The sequence below is a fragment of the Chiloscyllium punctatum genome, chromosome 26 (genome assembly GCF_047496795.1).
Source record: "Chiloscyllium punctatum isolate Juve2018m chromosome 26, sChiPun1.3, whole genome shotgun sequence".
NCBI classification, from domain to species: domain Eukaryota; kingdom Metazoa; phylum Chordata; class Chondrichthyes; order Orectolobiformes; family Hemiscylliidae; genus Chiloscyllium; species Chiloscyllium punctatum.
In genome coordinates, this window is record NC_092764.1 from 28,136,541 (window position 1) to 28,164,519 (window position 27,979).

Here is a 27,979-nt window from a genome sequence, read left to right on the forward strand (position 1 = left end):
AATTGTCACCCTGCTTTGCTTATGAGACTTGGCATTGTTGCTGGACAGGTGTGCATGTGGTTGCTGCCCATGGAGCATGGCCTAAGATGTTGGTGACTGATAGAAGTCTGGAGGAGCAAGCAGCAAGCTGGAGGTACCAGGTACCAGCTATGACTTTCCTGTCGGGAATTGTTACAGGTAAATGTTATCTGGTGCGTGGGAAAATAAGAAATTCTCTGTCACTGATGTGACATGTAGTAATAATATGGACGTTACTATATGTTAATGCATGCAAATAGGCCTCTTACTGCTCACTACCAAGAATCTTATCTTGCCTTCTGGCCGAAAAATGGGGCTTTTTGCTCTCAAAAGCTCACTGCCAATTCCACGTGATTCTCCCAATTTTCTCACCAGTACCATCGTCATTCAGTGTTAGGAAGACTCCATCCATTGTTTCACAGGCATTGTTTGCAGCCTGATCCCCTACCCAAGTTGCATCTGCTCAAGGATGTTCCTTGACATTGAGTCGGCTATATCACCAAGAAAACAATTGCAAGCTTGCCCAATCTGCTCTCATGTAACATTATGTACATATACTTCCAGTAGAGGTGTTGGAGGGAAACCAGGAGAGAATGCCATGGCTGATTACCTCAACTGCTTTCTTGTTCTTTCTCTCTTTGCCTTTACTTTTAGTTTGGCTTCACAATGCAGACAAAAATTTTAAAAGCAGAATTTCATGTCTTCAAATTAAATCAGATGTATAGGTTGGCACAGCACTTTTTAGAAAAGGCTAATATGTTTGAAAGAGACTTTGCAAACAAACAGTTTCAGCAGTTCATATTTGGCATGGATAAATGAAAAGAATTAAAATAAGTGCAGATGCTTTTTAGGGAATTGACTAGATATGGAGGGAGAAAATCAATGTAGTTATGAATTGGTGTTCAAAATACTTCGGCAAATTGAAATTGCCTAAATAAAATAAAAATGTTACCATGCAATATAAGAAAAAATATGGACTAATATAGGGAGTTGGCATTAATGCTATAAAATTTATTGCTTGTAATTGTAGACCATTGGCTACTGTTTCAAATATTAGAAGGCAAATGCCAAATACATTCCTTTAACATTTTTCTGTTCATCGTTTTACTGCAGGAGTCAATCTGTTTACTTCATAATTCTTCAATAAAGCAATGGACAAAGTGAAGTTGAACAAACCTATTTGACTTCAGTCCACCATGATCATTAACACTAGTTTCTTGGTTTGGACTTCCAAATTGAAGTTGATGTTTGAGCAGTAAAGAGCTGCAACTTCAAAATCAGGAATGTATATTTGTTCCTGTAATATAATTTTTGATCTTGACTATTTTGCAAAAGCTCCTTTTAGATTTCATTTCATATTCCATAGAACGTTTTCTTCATGGAAATATCAAAGAAGGTTTGTTCATTATCTCCCTCACTCAGCAAAATAAATTGGAAAAGATTGATGACAAATATAAATTGTATATGTCCTATTTTAAGATAATGCACCGTGAGTGCCCAAAGCACTAAAATGCCAGGCACGAAGTTGAATAGCTATTATTCCACAAATATTTGTCCTCATATGTATATTATAAATCATTAACATGATGAACTGAAATCATATTCATATAATTTGCTCTTCAGATTACTGGCAAATCCACAATATATCCAGATTGAAAGATGAAACACAAGCACAAAGTGTAAGAGATTATTGTAATTAGCTGCACTTGTTGGGTATCAAAATATTGTTTGGAGTGCATTCTTACAAACCTGTTGACTATAAGCATTACCCTGTTTATATGTAAAAGTTGGATAACCTCTACCTAAAGATTCTTTGAAAATTTGCATCATAGAATCAACACGATATTGAAAATACATTAGGGGCAGAAGAAACTTGCCCTGCCCAGGGAAACACTAGGTTGTGTTATAGTCCCTGCAGATAATGAAAACTTTTTTTAAAAAAAATGTAAACATCCACTGACTAAATGAAATGATCACAGGACATGGTTTCAAGTTTTAAGATTTTTACTGTAGCAAATAATTTAAAAGCAACATTGACAAATCACTATTTTTACAGGCAACTTGCATTTTAAATAAAGAACATTTTCCAATTTTACTTTTAAACTGACCAACAACTCCAATCCATGGTTATACTTTAAACAGTCTCTTCACTGAACATTCCCTGGGAACCAGTCCAAAGTGTATTATAGTTCCTGAGGACTTGCTCCCTTACTCTTACATTTCCCAGTTGAACAACTATAAATCCCAGAGTGATGTTCATAGTGAATGAAAAATTGGAATTTCACCCTTCTCTACATGAATCTTCCAGTTCTGTTTAAATCCTCACAAATTCTTTATTCCTTAGTTTAAATACAATGTCCCATTTGTGTTTTGTGTAGTCACTGACTGGGCTAGGATGTTCTTTGCTCAATTGTAGGAATAGCTTCCTTCATCTTTCTCTGCTCCTTCTTTCTGTCTTGCTCAGATTCCTACAGGCTGACTGGTATGTGAAGTTCAGGAAAATCTTATAAAAACACTGTCAGATGATAATATGTTGGCTTCCTATAGACTGTTGTCCTCTAAAGTCCCGTCACTATAGCAAAGTGAATTACATGGACCTTGTATCCAGGTAAAAATGCAAAGTAGACCACGCATCCCATTCCATCTTAGACTTAAATAGACAACTAAAAGTATAACTGTTTACAAAATCTGAGATTCCTAATGTATCTCACTGTGATTTGGAGACCAAGGGTGAGATTTTTGTAAAGATAAGACTCCATAAATTTTTAAAGATAGTGGACAGTACCCAGATGGAGAAAGTCGATTTTCATTTTCATTTTCAAAAGATCCAATTTTTGCCAGTGAGGAAAAGGAGGTGGGGTGTGATTCACATAGGAAAGAAACCCAAACTCAGCATTGTAATTTGGATTCAGTGCTGAGGTTCAAACACACCCCATTTTGGCAATTCCAAGGATCTGAACATTCAGAATAGGAGTTGCAAATTAACAGAGCAGTCATAATTGTTCTTGAAGGCTCAGTAAGGTTTTTATAACTGTCCTGAAGTTTTTCTTTAAAATGCCTTATCCTCTAACTATCAAACAAAAGCTATGGGAATAAGACAAACTAACCTGCTGGACTACTTTGATGGAGGATGTCAGAGAAATAAGTAGCACCTGAGGATGCAGTTTTAATTGAGCTCTTTGTTGACATTTCCTCAAAGGATGTCATTATGAATGCTTGGTTGTGTTTCAAAAGCTAAAATGAGCTTAGCTGCTGGTTCTGAATTCATAATTTTACTGACAGTTTAAATAGCCTTGTTGTATTTGGCATGGAGTCTGAGCAGAGGTTTTTCAGTTTAGAAACTGATTGTGAATTGAGATTTAAAGGCATTCAATGGTACCACAAATGGGAAATTTTATTACACTATGAAGTGTATAGGAGTGAGAGCTGTATTAGAGTATTAGAAGTTTTTTGACATCTCCACTTGACTCTTGATGTCTTCCCATGGTGAATACTCTGTGAATGGCTATGGAAGCAGCTTGGATATTATGAGGGCTGGGTCAGGGTATGAGCTGACATTGAGTTTGCATGGTGCATGAGGCCATCATTGAAAGCTAATGCATCCAACCACTTCTGCTGTGATAACGTGCAAAGAAACTAACATAGGCCATCTAACAAGTTCACTTCAGCATTCATCTACCTCTGTGGCCATCTACTCCTTCCTTGTGTGATCAAATGTTTCTGATTCTACCTGTCCTTTAAGAGGAAAAATCACAAGTTTCAGGTCATTTTTTAACGTAGGCACATCTGGTGATTACTGACCTTGGATAGCCAAAGCCTAGCCTAAGCAGTCTATCCACCATGAGCACAGCTACCCTGGACATTGAATACAAGTAAGAATTTCTCCCATAGCTTTCCAAGTCTGGATCAACTTTGCCTTTAACAAGCAAGCCAACCAAACTTGTTGTCAGATGAAGGAGTCACATAACCCCTCCATTTTACTCTAAATTAAAGCGATAGTCATAACAATCGAATGAAATTGATATTTGTAACAGTCACCATAAACTGATTTATATCATTTTAATTGCACTAACTACTAACTTGATATAAGACAGATTTTGCATCAAATATCATGGAGAATTGCATAATCTTTCTGCCTGTCCTCTTATCTGCTGATCACAACAGAGGAAGAAACAGAATGGAAATAAGTATTACTTACAATAATAAAAACAAGAAAACAAACCCTTGGCCTTTAGTTTTTGCATTGCTAATTTCAGGTTGCCTAATCTTTCAACGTAAGGCACACAATAAAATCATGTGACGATGTTCTTCTGTCACTGGTACCTGTGCTGACTTGTATATTTCTTCAGTTTCATTTACATTCATGTGAGCAATACTGCCTTCAGTTATTTGCCACAGTAGAAATCCTTTATAATTGGAAGTTCTGCAAGAAAACAACCAAGTGAAGCCATCATATTTGTAGATAGCGGGTTGGAGAACTGCAAACTTCTGAGACTTCGAAGACAGCACAGCAATAGTTCTACAGAAGAAAAGCATCACCTTTTGATGATTTGTAGCATGACTTTTGTTTTGGAACTCTATATTTTTAAAACATCAGAAAATTCAGTAGTTATCTTTTTGAATATTTGGCGAGAGAGCTTTCATTTTCTTTAGGTTATTAGATTAGATTACTTTACAGTGTGGAAACAGGCCCTTCGGCCCAACAAGTCCACACTGCCCTGCCGAAGCGTAACCCACCCATACCCCTACATCTACATCTACCCCTTACCTAACACTACGGGCAATTTAGCATGGCCAATTCACCTGACCTGCACATCTTTTGGACTGTGGGAGGAAACCGGAGCACCCGGAGGAAACCCACGCAGACACGGGGAGAACATGCAAACTCCACACAGTCAGTCGCCTGAGGCGGGAATTGAACCCGGGTCTCTGGTGCTGTGAGGCAGCAGTGCTAACCACTGTGCCATGTTATATCAAAGAACTTGAGAGTACAACACTTCATATTGCATAGGGATTTTGGGCTGGTTATGACAACTGATTTAAGTGTGTTTAAGAACAGTTTAATATTGTGTCAAATGGGTACAAAATATAATATGCTTGATAACAATGCCAACATTTTTACTTTTAGGTTAAAACAGTGACCTCTAGTGTATGCTAATAGCTCTTAGTTTATGTTAAAATACGAACATAATCCCTTATAAAGTCTTCAGTTGTTAAATGCACAAGGTTCAAATTGGGCAACAGTTTTTTTTTCTTGGTGCATGATTAATTATGAGATAAAATATTAAGTAGAGTCTGTATCTATTCTGTGTTAACTCAGTTGAAATGCAAAGATTAAATACAGAAAAAGGAATAAACCTCTTCATTGGGTCTAATGCAATCTTTTAGCTTTCAACAGCCATACATTTTTAGAAATCGTGCCTTTAGAATATCAAACAGAATTGACTAGAGTTACACAATGCAGAATCAGTTTCACAAAATAATTGGATACATTTTATAGATTTTCTTGTTAACAAAAATGGCCCCTGATATTTCTCAAGATGTAGTGTGGGAAGCGGTGAGATGATATGGCGACAAATATTGATCCATCCAATACTAATCATAGTCCACAAGGGGCACATGTCCACTACGTCTGCTAAAATTCTCCCTCCTCCTGTCATTCCTCTTTCCATTCTAATTTTAGATGCTATTCAACCAACCAATGCTTTTCCTTTCAGGCCTGCTTTCCTCCTGGCATTTCATTTTCTATTGTCGCTAACCGTCAACTCTCACCTGGCTTTTCCAATCGTCATGGTTTCTCAATTTCTGTTTCTGCACTTCAGCTAAAAGCCCATGAGATGATGGGATACCAGCTTTCCTGTAGAAATAAAAACAATTGGTTGTTTGAACTGTCCAACATTATCTAAGGATCCTTCACCAAAGACACAATCCAAAAGCTACAATCCTGTTCTCATTGGCCTTATTTAGGGTCCAGCTCTTATATTCATGCTGGCTTAGGAAACTTAAAGGTAGTGGTTTCCAAGAGGTCCCATTACATTCAATGGAAATAATTTTAAGCCAGTTTCCCAGCTGGTAGCCAGCTGATTGTGCAGCTATCTGGCTATTATGCTGCAAAGTCTATGGCCACATCCAAGAAGTGAAGAGCAGGGAGGTCAGAAGACATTGAAACAGATATCTTGGACAGCTTGGATTAGATCAAGGATGAGGAGATGTGATTTGGCTGAATAGGACAGACGAGGGGAATGGAATTAGATCAGGATGCATACAGATAGATCTGACAATTCATTAAAACCTGAGCTGGTTGAGGTTGGGTTTCCAAATTTTAAGTTTTTGAATAATCCCAGCCCCCTTCCCCACTTTCTTCCCACACTTGTTGCCAGAACTGCTGAGTTTCACCAGCAATTTCTGTATTTGTTTTGGATCTCCAGCATCTGCAGCTCTTTGTTTTATTTTATCTTATGTGATTATGCTGGTGAAGTTTATACTGTATAAAGTTTATTGTCACATATTGCTGCAGTGACAAGAATTACTTGGTTCATTGAAGGTTGTACAATGTGAGATTAAAATGGATTGAAGATATGAAATTTGCATTTGACAACTTGTGTATCAACCTCAACAGCACCAGACTATTTAGGGGATGTAATGCCATTCCCCAGATGTTCCGACGACATTGAATGCAGACCTGTCGCTCTAGGTCAAAGCATTTTTATATCAGAATTAAACTTAAACAAACAAAAGAAAACAAAGCATTCTTTTCATTTTGAGGCCTGTATTTTACCATACACTCTTGACAATGATGCTGTAGGTATTTCAGACTTGCTTGAATTTCTGAACTCTATAATTTTCTTGTGGTTTTGTAGTGCTCCAAAAGCAATTGTGCAAGAACAAATTGGCACAATTCAAGGCTAATTGAACCTGATTTCACACTAATGGTATATGAAGTTCTGGTACCAGTCTAAACCTGAATTCAGTCCATTGCCTTGAGGAAATGGCATCAAAGGATAATTGTACAGGAAACTACCTCCCTCTCTGCGGTGTCATAATTTGATTCCAATGTATTGGAAAGATTGGTCTTCGATGCCGAAGGCCATGGTTAAGATCAGTTGCAGTTTGTTAGTGAAAAAAATGATCCAAATCTCATAATTAAAATCTGATCCACTTTAGTTATTTCATGTCATGATTGTAGTGGACAGCCTATGCAGCATAACATATTTTTATTTACTTCAATATAAGTGAAGGAAATATTTATTTGTGGTGTTCTACAAATATTTCCTGAATTAAAGCTTTGGAATTAGAGTTCCAAATATCCTAATTCAGAGATCCTAATTTTGAATAACACTACTGATTTGAAATGTTGTCTTGGAAAATATGAAGTGCACAATCCTGACAGCAACTCATGTACTCATCAGAGTTCTGGTGAAGGAAATGCCACAGCCCCCAGCAACTTTTGGGTTCACTGGTTGCCAAGGTTTCTTCCCCTCCTCCACCTCTAGTCCTGCTGTCCTACGGAAAGGTGCTTGTGTGCTTTTAGTCTCGTTTGTAATGTTGTGAATTATAAAAAGATATTACTTACCTTATCTGCAGACTTCCAGCCCATTCCCTTGGCCTGAAATTTCCCCAGTGGAACTTACTTGGACCCTTCAAGGAGTCTGAAATAGGAAAACCAGCCTGCAAAATTATTTTATATGTCTTTTGAAGCAGAGGAAGAAGATACTCTTAGCATATGATGCCCTGGCATTTCCAAATCCTAATAGAGTTCACAGCCTTTTCAGTCAGAATTACAACGGGAGTCTGCTGGAATGGACAAATAATTTAATGTCCTTAAGCTTGCTATTAAATAAGGCTGAAAACAAATCCAATCATTTCTTCAAGTTTACAAAAAGGCATAAACCCACAATTAAGAAAATTGTGAATTGGCTTCTAATTAGAAAATATTAAGGAAACAAGCTTTGTTAGTGATGCCTATATGGTTACTAAGATCATGATGTAATTGTAGTTCATTCCACATTGCTATGCCAACCATATAATAATAGTCCATTGCCTGTTGCTTAGCTACTAATAATAAAATCTTCCTTTTTTAACTTACATAAAGGAAAAGCAGCCACAGCGCATGCAAATGGGAAAAGCAGATTTCTTTTTAAGTTTAATTGCCTTTTAGTATTGTTTTTACATCAAAATATAGGGATTTTCACCTGTACCTTGAAACTAGGTTCTTCAAGATTAGCAAATATTTTTCATGGATTAAATCACACAATGAGACAGTGAAGAAAAGGATTTCAAGCAAACGTGATATCGTCATACGTTAATATTTAAAAATACATTTTAAAACATTATTCCTTAAAAACAATTATCTTGGAAATTTTTCATAAGAAGATTTGTTTGAAGTGTCAGTATGTATAAATTTGAACAAGCTAAAGAAGCAGTATAATGAAACAAGTCAATAATGATAAATGTAAATTATTATTTTCATTTCTTTTGAATCAGTATGAGATTTTACAACTGCTATCGGAGTTAATTACAGATGCGTATATATATAAATTTACCAATGATTCACTTTCTCTGTTTCTTACTCACACATTTCAATGATTTCAGTACCAAAATAAATTTATGCTAGATGATTCTTTCATTATGAGAAATGTTTAGACACCCTAGAAAGATAACATAAAAAGCTATTGTCAATTTTATAACTGGGATTTTGTTGATCAAAATGAAACCCTACTGTCAAAGAAGGCTTTTATTAATCCACGAAAACATAATTTTCTATAATTGTTGCTATTGTTTTCAGAAACAATGCTCCAAATGTCATTTTACTGAAAAAGTGCAGAAAGGTGTTTTAGCAGATTAGTAATTGTTGCAAATAGGAACATTCAATCCTTCAAGATTCATCAACATCCTTTAAGATGAGCAAGATAATAATGCAAATGTGAATAGCTAATGCATGAATGAATGGAGATTTTAATGAATTCAAGGAGAAACATGAGCAACACTTCCTCGCCTTGTTTATTTTTTAATAGCAATAAGTATGTCCCTCACATTTTTCACATCTTTTCAAATATATTCAATTATTGTCAACACATAATGTCTTGAGTGTTATTATATGTGCATTCTGTGTTTAAATTTCTTGTGCCACCAAGGAATATTAAATTAGTTGCAAATTCTGGAAACTTCTATTTCTTGAAACGTTATTAATTTTCAACTGAAGTGGCTTCTGGCCGACTGCAAAAGCAAAAAACTGGAACAAAAGAAGGAATAGTAATGCAACAGGCTCCATGCAAAAATAAATAATGAATAAATAAATAAATAAAATATAATTATTATATTTTAAAAATATAATGAGCTTTATTTTGTGACATTTCTCATGGCAGTAATCACAAATACATTATCAAGAGGATGGATCCTGACCATGCATTTTAAATCCTTCGTTTTCTGCCGTAGTAATATTCATAGAACATAGAACATAGAACAATACAGCACAGAACAGGCCCTTCAGCCGACGATGTTGTGCTGAACATTTGTCCTAGCTTAAGCACCTATCCATGTACCTATCCAATTGCTGCTTAAAAGTCACCAATGATTCTGACTCTGCCACTCCCACAGGCAGTGCATTCCATGTCCCCACCACTCTCTGGGTAAAGAACCTACCCCTGACATCCCCCCTATACCTTCCACCCTTCACCTTAAATTTATGTCCCCTTATAACACTCTGTTGTACCTGGGGAAAAAGTCTCTGACTGTCTACTCTATCTATTCCCCTGATCATCTTATAAACCTCTATCAAGTCACCCCTCATCCTTCGCCATTCCAATGAGAAAAGGCCTAGCACTCTCAACCTATCCTCCTATGACCTATTCTCCATTTCAGGCAACATCCTGGTAAATCTCCTCTGCACCCTCTCCAAAGCTTCCACACCTTTCCTAAAATGAGGCGACCAGAACTGCACACAGTACTCCAAATGTGGCCTAACCAAGGTCCTGTACAGCTGCAACATCACCTCACGACTCTCGAATTCATTCCCTCTGCTAATGAACACTAATACAGCATAGGCCTTCTTACAAGCTCTATCCACCTGAGTGGCAACTTTCAAAGATCTATGAACATAGACCCCAAGATCCCTCTGCTCCTCCACCTTACTAAGAACCCTACCGTTAACCCTGTATTCCACATTCTTATTTGTCCTTCCAAAATGGACAACCTCACACTTGACAGGGTTGAACTCCATCTGCCACTCCTCAGCCCAGCTCTGCATCATATCTAAGTCCCTTTGCAGCCGACAACAGCCCTCCTCACTATCCACAACTCCACCAATCTTCGTATCATCTGCAAATTTACTGACCCACCCTTCGACTCCCTCTTCCAAGTCATTAATAAAAATTACAAACAGCAGAGGACCCAGAATTGATCCCTGCAGAGCTCCACTTGTAACTGGGCTCCAAGCTGAATATTTACCATCTACCACCACTCTCTGACTTCGACCGGTTAGCCAGTTCTCTATCCAACTGGCCAAATTTCCCACTATCCTCTGCCTCCTGACTTTCCGAATAAGCCTACCATGGGGAACCTTATCAAATGTCTTACTAAAATCCATGTACACTACATCCACTGCTCTACCCTCATCCACATGCTCGGTCACCTCCTCAAAGAATTCAATAAGACTTGTAAGGCGAGACCTACCCCTCTCAAATCCGTGCTGGCTGTCCCTAATCAAGCAATCTTTCCAGATACTCATAAATCCTATCCCTCGGTACCCTTTCCATTACTTTGCCTACCACCGAAGTAAAACTAACTGGCCTGTAATTCCCGGGGTTATCCCTATTCCCTTTTTTGAACAGAGGCACAACATTCGCCACTCTCCAGTCCCCTGGTACCACCCCCGTTGACAGTGAAGACAAAAAGATCATTGCCAATGGCTCTGCAATTTCCTCTCTTGCTTCTCACATAATCCGAGGTTATATCCCGTCAGGCCTGGGGACTTGTCTATCCTCAAGTTTTTCAAAATGGCCAACACATCTTCCTTCCTAACAAGTATCTCCTCTAGCTTACCAGTCCGTTTCATACTCTCCTCTTCAACAATACGGTCCCTCTCATTTGTAAATACTGAAGAAAAGTACTCATTCAAGACCTCTCCTATCTCTTCCGACTCAATATACAGTCTCCCACTACTGTCCTTGATCGGACCTACCCTCGTTCTTGTCATTCTCATGTTTCTCACATACGCATAAAAGGCCTTGGGGTTATCCTTGATTCTACCCGCCAAAGATTTTTCATGCCCTCTCTTAGCTCTCCTAATCCCTTTCTCCTGGCTATCCTGTATCCCTCCAATGCTCTATCTGAACCTGGTTTCCTCCTTCTTCCTCTTTACTAGATATTCAACCTCCCTCATCAACCAAGGTTCCCTGACACGACCATCTCTTTCGTGCCTGACAGGTATATACATATCAAGGACACGTCGTATCTGTTCCTTGAAAAAGTTCCACATTTCAATTACATCCTTCCCTGACAGCCTATGCTCCCAACTTATGCTCCTCAGACCCTGTCTTGCAGCATCGTATTTATCCTTTCCCCAATTGTAAAACCTACCCTGTTGCATGCACCTATTTCTCTCCATAACCAAGGTGAAAGTCACAGAATTGTGGTCACCATCACCAAAATGCTCACCCACTAACAAGCCCATCACTTGTCCTGGTTCGTTACAAAGTACCAAATCCAATATGGCCTCCCCTCTGGTCGGACAATCTACATACTGAGTTAGAAAAGCTTCCAGGACACACTGCACAAACACCGCCCCGTCCAATCTACTTGATCTAAAGAGCTTCCAATCAATATTTGGGAAGTTGAAATCGCCCATGACTACCACCCTGTGGCTTCTGCACCTTTCCAAAATCTGTTTCCCAATCTGTTTCTCCACATCTCTGCCGCTATTGGGGGGCCTATAGTGAAAACCCAACAAGGTGACTGCTCCTTTCCTATTTCTGACTTCAGCCCATACTACCTCCAAAGGCAGATCCCCCTCGAACTGCCTTTCTGCAGCTATTATACCATTTCTAATTAACAATGCCACATCTCCTCCTTTTTTACCACCCTCACTAATCTTACTGAAACATCTGTAACCAGGAACCTCCAACAACCATTCCTGTCCCTCTTCTATCCACGTTTCCGTGATGGCCACAACATCGTAGTCCCAAGTACCGATCCACGCTTTAAGTTCACCCACCTTATTTCTGATACTCCTTGTGTTGAAGTACACATACTTGAACCCATCTCTGTGTCTGCAAGTATTCCCTGTCAGTGCTACCTTCTCCACAGCCTCCCTACATTCTTGGACATCCTGAAAAACAGCTAACCTACTTGCTGGACTACAAGTCCGGATCCCATCCCCCTGTAAAATTAGTTTAAACCCCCCCCAAAGAGTGCTAGCAAACCGACCTCCCAGGATATTGGTGCCCTTCTGGTTCAGGTGCAACCCGTCCTGCTTGTACAGGTCCCACCTTCCCCAGAATGCAGTCCAATTGTCCAAACACCTGAAACCCTCCCTCCTACACCATCCTTGCAGCCATGTGTTCAACTGCACTCTCTCTCCCTATTCCTTGCCTCACTGTCACGTGGCACCGGCAACAACCCAGAGATGACGACTCTGTCCGTCCTAGCTTTTAGCTTCCAGCCTAACTCCCTGAGCTCCTGAATGACCTCCCCACCCCTCTTCCTACCTATGCCGTTGGTGACAATGTGCACCACGACTTCTGGCTGCACACCCTCCCCCTTAAGGATTCTGAAGTCCCGGTCCGAGACGTCTCGGACCCTGGCACCCGGGAGGCAACAAACCATCCGAGAGTCTCGCCCATGTCCACAGAACCGCCTGTCTGTCCCTCTAACTATAGATTCTCCTATAACTAGCGCTCTCCTCATCTCCCCCTTTCCCTTCTGAGCCTCAGAGCCGGACCTCATGCCAGAGACCTGGTCACTGCAGCTTCCCCTGCTAGGCCGTCCCCCCCAACAGTATCCAAAGCGGTATACTTATTGTTGAGGGGAACGACCCAAGCAGGGGATCCCTGCACTGCCTGCTTCCTCCCCTTCCCACCTCTAACTGTTACTGAGCTACCTCTGTTCTCTGGCGTAACTATGTCCCTGGAGCTTCTATCTATCAGCCTCTCGAATAATCCTCAGTTCATCCAACTCCAGCTCCAGTTCCCTAACGCGGTCTGTGAGGAGCTGGAGCTGGCTGTACTTCCTGCAGATGAAGTCGGCAGGAGCATCGGTGGTCACCCCTACCTCAAACATCCTGCAGGAGGAACATTCCACTGCCTGCGCTGCCATAACTCTACACTTAGTTTCCAAAACAAGAACACCAAGTAGCTTACCTTTTTTTTAGGTTAGAGGAGGAGGGAGGGTGGGAGACACTACATGTGTAGTGTCTCGGGTTCCTTCTCCACTCAAATAACAATTACCTTCCCGACCGGCTTTGCACTCCGACTTCACTTCCACCCAGCTCCCGCCGCTCTCTGCTGCAAAAAGCTCTTCATTCAGAGACAGCCACAAATGTTCAAAATGACTGAAAAAGAATTAAATTTCTTTAAGGGGTTGCACTTCTTCCTTACTTTTTTTAAATAAACAGATGCAGCTGGCCAAATACATCTCCATGAAAATGAGACCTTCAAAGTAACGACAAATACCAACACCACTGCTATTTTTTTTAATTTAACCCCCACACTACCACCTAACTGCGGTAGTGCTTATTTTTCCCCAGCACCCCTGGTGTGTGTGTGTAGGTGTGAGACACAGTGAGAAACACAAGGTGCATGAATCTTTATTCAATTTCCACCACCAGGTAGATAGGAAAACACCCGAGTGGCCAGTGACAAGCACTGCCCTTCACATCAAAGGGCAATGCTGTGTGATCAAAACAGTGAAGGGGAGGGTAGGGACTAAATCAAAATAGAATTGGAGAGGGAAATAATGCACTCCACTCCATGTGACACCCACCTCTTCCTGAACAACTCCAGGGTGTTGGTGGACACCGCGTGCTCCTTCTCCAAGGACACCTGGGCCCTAACGTAACCGCGGAAGAGGGGCAGGCAGTCGGCCCTAATGACCCCCTCCACGGCCCGCTGCCTGGACCTGTTGATGGCCAGTTTGGCCAGGCCCAGGAGCAGACCCACGAGGAGGTCTTCAGACCTACCCTCCCTCCTCCATACCGGGTGCCCGAAGATCAGGAGCGTGGGACTGAAGTGCAACCAAAAACACCACTGTTATTAAGTGAAATTTGTTGTAATCAAAAATTAAATACATTAAAAAGATGTCCCAAAAGCGGGATAGTTACAACATACATAACTAAAAGCCCAAACCAAAGCTGATTGATATTGAACATAGAACAATACAGCACAGAACAGGCCCTTCAGCCCTTGATGCTGCGCTGACCTGTGAACTAATCTAAGCCCATCCCCCTACGCTAATCGATCATCATGCATTTGCTTATCCAAGGACTATTTAAATGCCCCTAATGTGGCTGAATTAACTACATTGGCAGGCAGGGCATTCCACACCCTTACTATTCTCTGAGTAAAGAACCTGCCTCTGATATCTGTCTTAAATCTACCACCCCTCAATTTGTCGTTATGTCCTCTCGTACAAGCCGACGTCATCATCCCAGGAAAACAACTTTCACTGTCTACCCTATCTAATCCTCTGATCATCTTGTATATCTCTATCAAATCCCCTCTTCACCTCTTCTTTCCAATGAGAACAGACCCAAGCATTTACTTATAAGACCTTCCCTCCAGACCAGGCAACATCCTGGTAAATCTCCTCTGCACCTTTGCCAATGCTTCCACATCCTTCCTGTAATGGGGCGAACAGAACTGTACACAATATTTCAAATGCAGCTGAACTAGCATTTTGTACAGTTGCAGCATGACATTACGGCTCCGGAACGCAATCCCTCTACCAATAACACACCGTATGCCTTCTTAACAGCACTATCAACCTGGATGGCAATTTTCAGGGATGTACATGGACTCCAAGATCCCTCTGCACATCCACACTAACAAGAATCTTTCCATTGACCCAGTATTCTGCCTTCCTGTTATTCTTCCCAAAAGTGCATCACCTCAAATTTATCTGCATTGAACTCCATTTGCCACCTCTCAGCCCAATTCTGCAGTTTATCCAAGTCCCCTTGCAACCTGCAACATTCTTCGACACTGTCTACTACTCCATCGACTTTAGTGTCGGCTGCAAATTTTCTAAACCATCCACCTATGCCTGCGTCCAAGTCGTTTATAAAAATGACAAACAGCAGTGATCCCAAACCGGATCCTTGTGGCATACCACTAGTAACCAGACTCCAGGCTGAATATTTTCCATCAACCACCACTCGCTGCCTTCTTACAGGAAGCCAGTTTCTAATCCAAACTGCAAAATCACCCTCAATCCCACTCCTCTGCATTTTCTCCATCAGCCTACCATGTGGAACCTTATTAAAGGCTTTACTGAAATCTATGTATACCACGTCAACTGCCCTACCCTCATCTACATGCTTGGTCACCTCCTCAAAAAAACTCAAAGAGGTTTGTGCAACATGACCTGCCATTGACAAAACCATGTTGACTATCTGCAATCAAATTGTTGCTTGCTAAATGATTATAAATCCTATCTCTTATAATCCTTTCCAAAACTTTTCCTCCAACAGACGTTAAGGCTCACTGGTCTATAATTACCTGGGTCATCTCTACTACCCTTCTTGAACAAGGGCACATTTGCAATCCTCCAATCCTCTGGTACTAAACCTGTGGACAACGACAACTTAATGATCAAAGCCAAAGGCTCCAACACCTCCTTCCTCGCTTCCCAGAGAATCCTTGGATAAATCCCATCGGCCCAGGGGACTCTACTATCACTCCTTCTTGAATTGGTAACACCTCTTCCTTACTAACCTCAATCCTTTCTTGTCTAATATATTGTATCTCATTATTCTCCTCTACAATATTCTCCTTTTCCTGAGTGAAAACCGATGAGAAATATTCATTTAGCACCTCTCTGATCTCCACAGGGTCCACACACAACTTCCCACTTCTGTCTTTGACTGGCTGTATTCCTACCCCAGTAACCCTTTTATTCCTCACATACCTATAGAAAGCTTTAGGGTTCTCATTTATTCTACCTACTAAAGACTGCTCATGTCCTCTCTTTGCTCTTCTTAGCTCTCTCTTTAAATCCTTCCTAGCTAATCTGTAACTCTCCACTTCCTCATCTGAACAATCTCGTGTCATCGTCACATAAGCCTCCTTCTGTTTAACAAGAGATGCAATTTCTGTAGTAAACCACGGTTCCCTTACCTTATCATTTCCTCCCTGCCTGACAGCAACATACCTATCAAGGACACACAATAGCTGTTCCTTAAACTAGCTCCACATTTCGATTCGCCCTGCATTTTGCAACCTGTTCTATACACCCTAAGTCTTGCCTAACCGCATTATAATTGCCCTTGCCCCGTCGATAATTCTTGCCCTGCGGCATGTACCTATCCCTTTCCATCGCTAAACTAAACATAACTGAATTATGGTCACTCTCTCCAAAGTGCTCACCTACCACTAAATCAAACACCTGGTCTGGTTCATTACCAAACACCAGATCCAGTATGGCCTCCCCCTTGTCAGCCTATCGACATACTGTGTCAGGAAACCCTCCTGCACACATTGGACAAAAACTGATCCATCCAATGTACTAGAGATATAGCATTTCCAGTCAATGTTTGGGAAGTTAAAAGTCCCCCATAATGACCACCCTGTTCCTTTCACTCCTACCCAGAATAATTTTGCTGATCCTCTCCTGCACATCCCTGGAACTCTGCAGAGGCCTATTAAAAAACTCCCAGCAGTGTGACCTCTCCTCTCCTGTTTCTAACCTCACTAACTCAGTAGACGAGTCCTCATCAAAAGTTCTTTCAGCCACCGTTATACTGCCCTTGACTAACAAGGCCACACTTTCCCCTCTTTTACCACCTTCCCTGTTCTTAATGAAAGATCTAAACTCTGGAACCTGCAATATCCATTCCTGACCCTGCTCTATCCATGTTTCTGAAATGGCCACAACACCAAAGTCCTAGGTACCTATCCATGCTGCAAGCTTATTCCGGATACTCTTGGCGTTGAAGTAGACACACTTCAAACCAGCTTGCTGTTTGCCAGCACATTCCTGTGACCATGAAATCCTGTCCATGCCCTCCCTACTCTCATCCTTCTGTGCTTTGGAACTACATCTCAGGTTTCCATCCCCCTGCTGAGCTAGTTTAAACCCGCCCAAAGTGCACCAGCAAATTTCCCACCCAGGATATTAGTATCCCTCTGGTTCAAGTAAAGACCATTCTGTTTGTAGAGGTCCGACCTTCCCCAGAATGAAGCCCAATTATCCATGTACCTGAAATCCTCCTCCTGCACCATCCCTGCAGCCACATGTTCAGCTGATATCTTTCCCTATTCCTTGCCTCACTATCACATGGCACAGGTAACAAACCAGAGATAATAACTCTGATTCTTTTAACTCTCAGCTTCCACCCTAGTTTCCTGAAATCCTGCCTTACATCCCTATCCGTCTTTCTACCAATGTCGTTGGTACTTACGTGGACCACGACCTGGGGCCAATCATAACTAATGCTGATGATTGAGTGATGGTTCAGAATAACCAATAACAGTAATCATCACATTTATTATGATAATAGGTATATAATACATAGTGTAATTTGGGATTCGAACTTAAAAATAGAGCCAGATGAATAGGGGTCAGTTCTATGATTTTGTTTATCAATAGGTCAGAAAATCAACTGTAACATTGACTTAGATACACCAACTCCAAAAAGGCATGTGACTTCAATCAAGTGCCCAGCAGAACCATATGGTATATTTTTTTTTAATGCTAAGTCTACAATAGACCAGCAAGCCATCAGTTCAATAATTAGCATTTCAGTTAAGAAGGAAGAGCAGATAATCCCAGCAGTAGAATCAAGCTTTCAGTGCTTGGCAACTAGCCGCACTAGCCAAATCATTTTAGTTTGTGAAGCTTCTAAGCAAGGAAAGTTTGGTTGGAATTCCTCAGTTGCTAGAAATGAAAAAAGTTAGGCCAAATTTATGAAAAGTTCAGCCAACAGATTTGGAAAACAATCATAAAACTATTTCTGCAGTCCCAAGCAAAAGAAATTGGGTGTGGAAACAGTAAAGTAGAAACTTAGTATATTGAAATAGGAGTGAAATTTCTTTGGAATTGAGTATCTGCAAAAGAATAGTTTTGGGAAATAGATTGAAACTTTGATTTGCAGATTGCATGAGGTCTTTCTAACTGTAATGCAGATAGACTAGAGCTTTGTTTCATTTTTGTGTGTGTGTGTTGGGAGGTCATGGTGGTTTGGTGGCAGTAGGAATTGCATTGCATTGCATGATGATAAACAGATCAAAACCAATGATTTACTTAAATCAGAGCCAACGGTTACCTGATTTTAAGGGAGAACTCATTGAAGAGTGAGAAAGTGGAAACTTTGGCAGCTTCAATCAACTGATCCTGAGGAATTAAAAAATCCGATAAAAAAGGACAGGCATTCAGTTCCTCAGGTAAATAATTAACAGAATGAAAACTAGGTCAATCTTATTTAACTGCTCTAAATAACCAGTTCACTTAATGTACCATAAATGGCTCATTTATACTTGAGTGCAATGGTAATGGCAAATGGTTATTGCTGTTTGTCCAACATAGATGATTGTTCAGGGATAAACATGTATAATGTCAGTGGTATCTGTAAGTTATACAAAACTGCCCTATGCATATTCAGTAAAGTTTCATTTAACAGAAGTGAACAGTATGTTAGAAGAATGAGTCAAAATCAAAGTCAAATCCAATTTGGGTTCATTCACATTTAGCATTGTATTGGATAAATGATATGTGGGTCAATATTAGTCATTTTTAAATTGTATTGGTTTAACACAAAAATGTACAGTTGCATTTAGCACCAGAGAAGAAATGCAGGAACCTTTTGCAGCTCATAAGTTTTTGCCATTCACACCCAAATTGGAATAATATCAGTGGACCTTCTTTTTTCATTATAAGCCTACCTTCTTTTTCATTACAACTACATACAGAATTGTTTAGATGTGCTTCCCTGTAAACTCTGGCCTCTGAAGCATGTTGACCTTTAGACAGAACTTTAGGGAGTTTGCATATTACTGCAAGTTCTCTGTGGATGTGGCGGTTTTAATTCAAACCCCAGTTATAGGCCTCAGAGGAGTGGAATTAAATTTTGGGGGCTTTGTACTTGGCAGAGAGCAGATTTATTTTACACTGTGAAACATATAGCAGTTCTCATAGTTTTCACAACAACTTCTGTTTTCATTTATTCCTAAATGAAGAACATCAGAAAGACTTTGAGAAAAACTGAGGAGAAATAGACCTTGACAGAAATACATTAGCTACGCACACAAGAGCTGATCATTTTTCCCTGAATAATTAGGATAATATGTGTAAGGAATGCTTCATTTTTTTTTCAAATGAATAGGGAATATGTTTTGGCAACAATGAGATTTTAATGCCTTTTCAGTACCTATTAGCTCTGTCTATCTGTTCTTGTTTTAGCAGTCCCTTTGATCAACTAAGCTTAAGAGAATAAATAACTTCAACATGAGGCACAAAGGTACAGTTTCATTTAACACTGGGAAAAGGGCCAGGAGAAAAGTGGGTTCTTAATACTATAATTGTTCTCTTTTTAAATACTGGCAGGCCTTGATTTCCACTCGAGTCAGTCTGCTGTTAAGAATTCAGAGAAAAAATGTGTTGTAACTCCATGTTGACCTTTTACCGGTTTAATGATATAAAGATTAAAGTGCCTGTGGCTTAATTTACATACCAGTTCGATACAGGATGCATGGATATGGGGATGTGAAATTAATGGAGACCAGGTGTTTGAAACAGGAGCCTACGTTCAGCTTACTCATATGTTCCTCTTGCTTCAGATCTGGCTGTGCCACATAAATATAATCCTCATGGATCGTTCAAATCCTTTCTTAACCAGAATAGAATAATTTTGGCAAATGAAGCATAGTAGAGTAAAACCATTTGCTTTATCTTTCTTATATCATTGTTCTTTAGGTTTTGGCAGTGAAAACTAAATTGTAAAGCCCAGTTGTATAACATGTGTCACTGCATATACAGTAGTTGTGGTCTGTCATGGCCTATCCTTCAAAACAGAACTACTGCAAAAATTTGAACACATTCCAATTCTGATAAGATCAAATTAGTTTTGCCAAACTAAATTTATACTTAAGAGGAAAAAGATATTTGTCACAGATGAAATCAAATTTAAAATTGCAGAGTGGACTATCAAATACACTTATTCATAATATCCCAGTATATGTCTTCAGGAAGTTTAAAGTTTGTAATTAGCAGTAACCGAACAGAAGAAAAATAAAACTAATCCGTCACACTCATTATAAACAATCCTAGCAGAGCCATTAATTAATGTTTCCAGTTCTCTCAGAGTCAACCTCTGCTATCAGTTTCTACTAGCAATGCAAAATGTAATTTTGATCAGCATACATCAATTACCAGATTTCCTAAGTACAAACCATCAAACCAAAAAAAATTAATCAAGACATAACAATCAAAGTGTTTCAGCCAAATAAAGGTATAAAACTTGTTCTTGGTCTTCATAAATATCTTTCTCCTCATGAGTGGCACTGGTTTTTCACAGACTCCTATCTTTCCTCAAACCCAGGGCAAATTTAACTATACCATGGAGACTCTTCAAAAAGTGAAGAAGTCATGCTTTTTAATACTGTAACTATTATTATCATAAACACATGCCCTGACTTACAGAAAACTTTATAACAGTTTAGTGAACAATAATATTTTAATATAATAAAATCATTGGCCCCCATTATTGTTAAATGAAATTTCATCAGCACACATTATTATAAAGTATTGTTGTTGTAATTGCCTTCTGGAACATTCTTGAAGTAACTATATATAATTGTGATCTCATTCAATATGCACCAATAAGATCTCAGAGTGAAGTGATCAGTTATCCATTTTGTTGCCTAAAAAATGTCTTTGATAATCATCCACATCACCGATATTTAAAACAGATTAGGAGCAATAGAAATACAACACCTGTTCAGATAATTTGTAATCATAAAAATAATTTTTGAATGCCTTCCTTTTAAAACTGACACAAACTTTAAGTTCATAAATTCTCAGTTTTGTGCTTAGAATAATAATTTACTAAAATAAAAATGACAGAAACGTATTGGTCCCGATTTTGTAGTCAGCAGTGAGGAAAGTAGTGTAAAAAGTGGAAGTTATTCATCAATTCAGTTATTTTTAATTGATTTTCATCTATGAGGACTTCATCAACACATCCCATATAGGAGTTGGGAATCATCAACAGCTACTTCTAGATTCCTATATTTAATTGTGAAGGTGTGGACGGCAGGCTTGCTATCAGTTTCACAGAGTAATGATAGCAAATAGTCACAATGTTTCCATGATTGCTTGTAAATTTCCAGACAAAGTTAAAAAAATCAAACACTCCCTTATGTACCAAAGACTTCTTGATCAAATATGATACTGGTTTGCTTTAGGGTCTCAAAATCCCACTCCAATATGATACATTTTAATAAATGTCATTGCTTCATAAGAATGACCAAATGTATTTATGATTTCAATTTTAATAAAATGAGACTTACAGGCTTTAATAAAGAGATGTTAATCCACTAACGTAACCTAACAGTGGGAATTCTGCCAACAGTGTAATTTTAATGAATTTCAATATCCTTTTTTATGTATAACTCTGTTGAGATAAAGAATATTTGGATCAAAGTACTGAATGTTGATGACACTGAGGAAGCAGTTTGCAGGCACTGAGAAAAAAAAATTGTGCAAAGGATATGAATTGACATGTACATCTGAATTACTTAGCCACTAAAATGTCTTACATTAATGATTGTGCCTTTGCCAATATGAATTGAGCTCATTTGATCATCAAGCACAGTGATACCTGGAAGTTAATTTCTTGCTAAAGTCGTCAATGTTCCTTTTTTGCAGAATTAAGGGTCAGTCTGGTTTAAAAAAAACTCAACAGCTTCATGAAAATCCTTCATTGACCTTCTGAACATTCTGCTTGGGGCACTACTGCAAGTTTTTCAAATCAATGTGATTTTTCTAACTATTGTTAAAGAAATGGAGTCTAGAGAATGCAGAGGAATAAACTTTGATGTTGACATTACTGAAGAGGAAGTTCAGGAGGTCTTTGAGAATATAAAGGCGAATAAAACTCCAGGACCTGATCTCATGTATCCCAGAATGCTGTGGGAATTAAGGGAGGAAATTACAAGCCCCCTTGCTGAAATATTTGGGTCATCTAACTACGGGTGAGACGCTTGATGAATGGAGGGTGGCAAATGTTGTACCCTTCCTTAAGGATGTTTGTAAGGAGAAATTAGGGAACTATAGACCTGTGAGGCTGACGTCAGTTATGGGTAAATTGTTCGAGGTGATTGTAAAAGATAGACTTTATGGACTTTTAGAGAAGCAAGAATTGATTAGGAATAGTCAGCATGGTTTTCTGTGAGGATAATCATGTCTCACAAACTTGATTGACTTTTTTGAGGAAGTTACCAAAAAGCTTGATGATGGTAGAGTAGTAGATGTCATTTATTTGGATTTTAAAGCCTTTGACAAAGTTCTGCATGATAGACTAATTAATAAAGTTAGGTAACATGGGATTCAGGATGAGCTTACGAATTGGATACATAATTGGCTTAACAGCAGGAGACAGAGAGTAATGATGGAGGGTTGCTTGTCAGATTGGAGGCCTGTGACCAGCTGTGTTCCACAGGGATCAGTTCTGGGTCCTCTTCTGTTTGTCATTTATATAAGTGATTTGTATGAGAATATAGGAGGCATGGTTCGTAGTTTATGGACGACACCAAAATTGGTGACATAGTAGACAGTAGAGAAGGTTTTCTAAGATTACAAAAGTATCTTGATCAAATGAGAAAATGGGCTGAAAATGGCATATGGAATCGAATTTGGATAAATGTGAGGTGTTGCATTTTTGTTTCAACAAACGGGTAGGGTTTATACAATTAATAGTAGGGCCTTGGGTGGTGTTATAGAACAGAGGGACCTAGGTGTGCAGGTATATAATTCTTTAAAATTTGCATTAGATAGACAGGATGGTTAAAAAGCCATTTGGCACACTTGCCTTCATTGCTCAATCATTTGAGTATAGGAGTTGGGACGTTATGTTGAGGCTGTACGTGACATTCATGTGGCCTCTTCTGAAATACTGTGTGCAGTTCTGGTCACCCAGTTATAGGAAAGATATCATCAAGTTGGAGAGGGCTCAGAAGAGATTTCCCAGTATGTTTGCAGGTATGGAAGGTCTGAATTACAAAGAAAGGCTGGAGAGGCTGGACCTTTTTTCACTGGAGCATAGGAGATTGAGAGGTAACCTGACAGAAGTTTATAAAATAATGAGAGGTAGAGATAGACTTGATGGTAGCTGTCTTTTCCCTCGGATGGGGAATTTCAAGATGAAGGAGCACATTTTTAAGGTAAGAGAAGAGAGATTGAAAAAAGACATGAGGCAAATCTTTTTATACAGAGGATGGTTTGCGTGTGGAATGAACTTCCTGAAGAAGTCGTGGATACAGGTACAATTACAACATTTATAAGATATTTAGATGGATACATGAAAGGGAAAGGTTTGGAGGAATGAGGGCCAGGAGCAGGCAGTGGGACTAGTTTAGTTTGGGATTATGTTTGCATTGACTGGATGTACCACAAGGTCTGTTTCTGTGCTGTATGACTCGATGACTCGATGACTCGATGACTCGATGACTCGATGACTCAGCCAATGAGGAGGATCACACAGTGCAGCTAACTAAACTCCAGAAAATGGTCAAAAGCAGATTTCCATCTGCAATAAGCTCTCAAACCTTGTGGTGTACAGATATTTATCACATCATATTGAATGCTGAATTGCTTCACGCATTATTGAAATAATCTGCATTCAACTCAGTAAAATTGAGCAGCCTATTTCTCAATGCAAACTTTCTGTAGATTAAGTGTCTGAGTAAACTGTTACCTGCACAGAATTCAAAAGAAACCAAGTTTAAGTGTTCACAGTTCTCGACAACCACCCGGTGCTATTATCACTTTATAAAACATTCCTGACCCAAGCTAAACACAGTTTACTGGTGGCTGCTGCAGGGAAAGATATCAAGTATTGAAAATCCAGCCCTTATCTTATTGGCGATAACTATCAACACAGATAGAATCAGGTTATGATAATAATATCATATGAATGCAATGAAAGTAGGGTGATCTTTTGCTGAATGCAATGTGAACACAGAGAGCTGTATTCCCCATTAGTTTTACTGGATCACTATGAAAGACTGTTTCTTAAAGAAGTGTTCCATAAATGCACATGCAAACATTACATTTTTGTGTAGAATTCTTTAAATGATAGGGAAGAATCTTAACGGTCAAGGAAGCGTGGACTCAGATACATGTGAGAAATTAATCTTCCAAAAAGTGATGTTCTATCAAAATTCTATCATTATCTGCTTTCTTCTAGGACTTATCTGTCAATTTGTTAATGGAAGCCTTTTTAATTAATGGGAGGACTCATTGATTAACAGGCTCACCAGCACTATGATCTTCGTGGCTGTGGTAACCTCTGGACTGGAAGACTTGGGAAGACAGGTCCCTGGATCTCTCATTCTTACCTGGAGGTCTTGCTGTATGATCTGATGGGCTACAATAAAGTGAGCTCTCCCATGGAAAGGAGGAAGTGGACAAGCTCGTACATCAGTGTTCAAAGAAGTCAGCAACAGGACTGTGGTCTTTCCGATATGGAGGTGGTGTACCCATAACACCCAGTGCTTTGAACATTAATCTCTCAACAGCTCTGGCTTGAGCTCGTCAGCATAACTAATCTAAGGCTTCACACGTTATTAGGTTCACTGATAAAGGTCTTCCTGCTGTGCACTTATTTCAATGACCCTGTCCATTTTCTGATAGGCTAGAGACGGATTCCATGGCTGGGAAATCCAGGACTTGGTACTAAAACTGCTTAACAATCTCTAGCACTGTAGAAATACTTAGCTGAGAGATTAAAAAGAGTTCCCCATTCTTCTTCAATTGTGCGTCAAGAGAAGTCAGAAGAGAGTTTGATCACACCAGGAAATATATGTATATGTTGGGGGACGTATCTTAAATAACTGATCATCACTGTCCATCAAGAGACAGGATAAGATGTATAACCCCATAATTCTATAGAGTGATTACAGCACTATTCCTATAGGTCAGACATGTCTAGATAGCCTCCCAGTAACCCCTGTCAGTATTATCTTCAACTAAAGAATGCACATTATTATTTTATGAATCCTTATTAATGATTGCAATGAACAGAAGAATGCAATATTCTGGCAGTGATAGTTGTCAGTGACTTTTGAAGATTTGATTGAAATATGTACAAGCCTCAACCCTTTCACTTGCAGCAGAAGAACTTGCATTTTCTCTTTGAATAAAAAAAGCATTAAACAGCCAGGATACATTGGGACGTGGTAAGATTGTTCGAATTCAGACAAATTTTAATATCTCCATCTATGGCTGTGAAGTTTGTGCATGATTAGCTGATTCTGGGGCAGAACACAGGTAAAATCATTACTACTGCAGGCTATCTCCTCATGAGGTGAGGAGTGATTGAGACAAAGCTATGAAACAATAGTCTATCCAGTAACAGCTCCCAGCATCACCTAATACTCTGAGGAAGACATGGGGATGCATTTTTTCACTATTTAATTTAGCTTTCAATCCTTGCACCCCATTTTCACTCCAAAATCAACTTCAAGGACGAAGCCTCTATAAGGGAAGGCAGGAACAATTCAACAGCAAGACCACTGCAATCAATCAATGAGCTGTGGTAATTTAGGTATTGCAAATCAGAAAGCTTTAAAAGTCTGGCTGAACATTTATACAGCCTTGTTACAGTTATTCCTATTGATTCTGCAAAAAAACCCAGGATAACCACAAAATTTACAACACTTAATTGGAAAGCAGGAGTTCTGAGTTCATTTTGCTCCAACAACTTGGAGAGCTCTGCTATCTGGTCTGGATATTTGTTGAAAGATTACCTCAAAAACGCAAACAATATATTGTCAATAATTGAAAGTCAATTTCAAATGAAGCTCAACTTCTGAATTCTCCATCTGGAATGCAATCAATAAACCATGGATTAGTTTGTAAGTAGATACAGAGACAAGGTGTTTAATTGCAACTTTAAAATGGAAAAGCTAACCAACAGAATAATTGAGCTCATGATAAGCATCTGAAGTAAAAATTGTAATAGTCCGCTCTTTCAAGAGTCAGCAAGATAAGCAATAGAAAGTTTAACCTAAGGGTTATCACATCATCAAATAAGGAGCAAGGCTGAGAAAGCAGAGCCTTCAGGGTGGGCTCAGCTGGTACAGAAATTGAACCTATACTGTTGGATACATTCCACATCACAAACCAGCCATCCAGCCAATTGAAGCTAACTAATCATTTAGCCTACACTAAAGAAACATTGTTAAAAGACCTCTTGAACCAACCAAAAGGATACAGTGTGGAGGCATACCATAAAATGATCACAAGCACAAAGGTATAGTACTGTTTGAAGACTCTTTGCGCTATGTGTAATTCATCCAGCAATGGCACAATAGCCAATGGAGAGCAGCTGGTGAGATCTCACACAAGCATCCAAGAAATCACCCAACATTTAATGATGTGCATGTGACAAGTGGTACTGGAGGACACTAGAAGCACTATTGCATAAAGTTAAAGCTGAAACAAGGGTTTTGCCATCACAAAAAGCAACAACCAGAGGCCAGACAGGCTATAGAATTCCAACAACCACACTTTACCAAAATAAAGTTCATAAAAACCCTATATGTTAGGTGATGAGGATGACCAGAACATGGATACAAGAAGTGAGCAAACAGTCCATGTGCTGAACATCAAAGAATGCATTAGCAAAGCAGTACCATCAGAAGCCTTTGCCAGCTTCCAGACCTTTTGTTTGCAGATGCAAGGACAGCATAAATCATATGTGAAACTGAACAGAGGGGGTAGGTTCAAACATCCTTCCACTTCACATGGCAGAAAGGTATGTGGCCACAGAAGTAGAAAGCGGTGGTTCATCCTAACATTGCAAAACCCTCACCACATATAGTAGCTCAGAAATTCTATTCCTTGGACCTATTACTTTGAAAGGTCACTCCAACAGCTGCACCTGGTCAGCCCAGATATTTTCCACCAGGGGCAATATGGTCTGCTGATTGTAGGCTATCATAGTACAGGGATCAGTCTTCAGTAACCATTCATTGTAGGGCAAAGGCAATGGTAAAGTTTAGAGGGAGTGCCATTGGAAACTCATTACTTACACTGGGAATAGATAATATAACTCAGCAAGGCCGTTCAGCAGCAGATAGGTTACATAGTGCAATTTAAAACAAATTTCTACATCAATTTTAAACTTGCAAACTTCACCTTGCAGAGTCAATATGGAATTATTATTTGACAGACAAATGTGAACTACACTTCCCAATTCATCACTTGTCAATATTCCCAGAACCAAATGATGCTTTGATTGAAAAATAGGGAAAGATGAAAAATGTCCATGACTGGCAGGCAAGCAACAAGTAACTCAACTTTCATGTACAACAAGAGATTCAAGTTCAACACCCAACCAATGGCACATGGAATCCAAGATCATATCAAGTACAAAGACCAAAAAAGAAGCACATACTAACCCAGAGGACTACCACAACCATAAACATGGTGTAATCCTAATGCTAACAGAACGTAGTCTAAGACACATGCAAATTTACAGTACTCCTCCCAACCACGAGCATTATTAAGACATATGGGCAATTTTAAACCA

The 27,979-nt window shown here is 39.4% G+C and overlaps 2 long non-coding RNA genes across 3 annotated transcripts in view; both read right to left on the bottom strand.

Moving 5' to 3' along the window:
• Positions 1-2,033: 2,033 nt before the first annotated feature.
• Positions 2,034-13,442, bottom strand: LOC140496356 (uncharacterized). 2 transcript variants are annotated; one of them, XR_011964249.1, is made up of 3 exons: positions 13,374-13,442; positions 5,791-7,667; positions 2,034-4,537 (listed from the first exon to the last, which is right to left on the bottom strand). It is a non-coding gene; the product is annotated as an uncharacterized lncRNA (long non-coding RNA). The 2 variants fall into 2 exon arrangements; XR_011964250.1 differs by lacking the exon at positions 13,374-13,442 and having other exon boundaries at positions 5,791-5,875; positions 7,592-8,283.
• Positions 13,443-13,466: 24 nt separating this feature from the next.
• Positions 13,467-27,979, bottom strand: part of LOC140496359 (uncharacterized) — a 79,868-nt gene continuing 65,355 nt past the window's right edge. Inside the window, exon 3 of the long non-coding RNA XR_011964252.1 lies at positions 13,467-13,564. This is a non-coding gene — a long non-coding RNA (uncharacterized lncRNA). The remainder of the gene's footprint in view (positions 13,565-27,979) is intronic.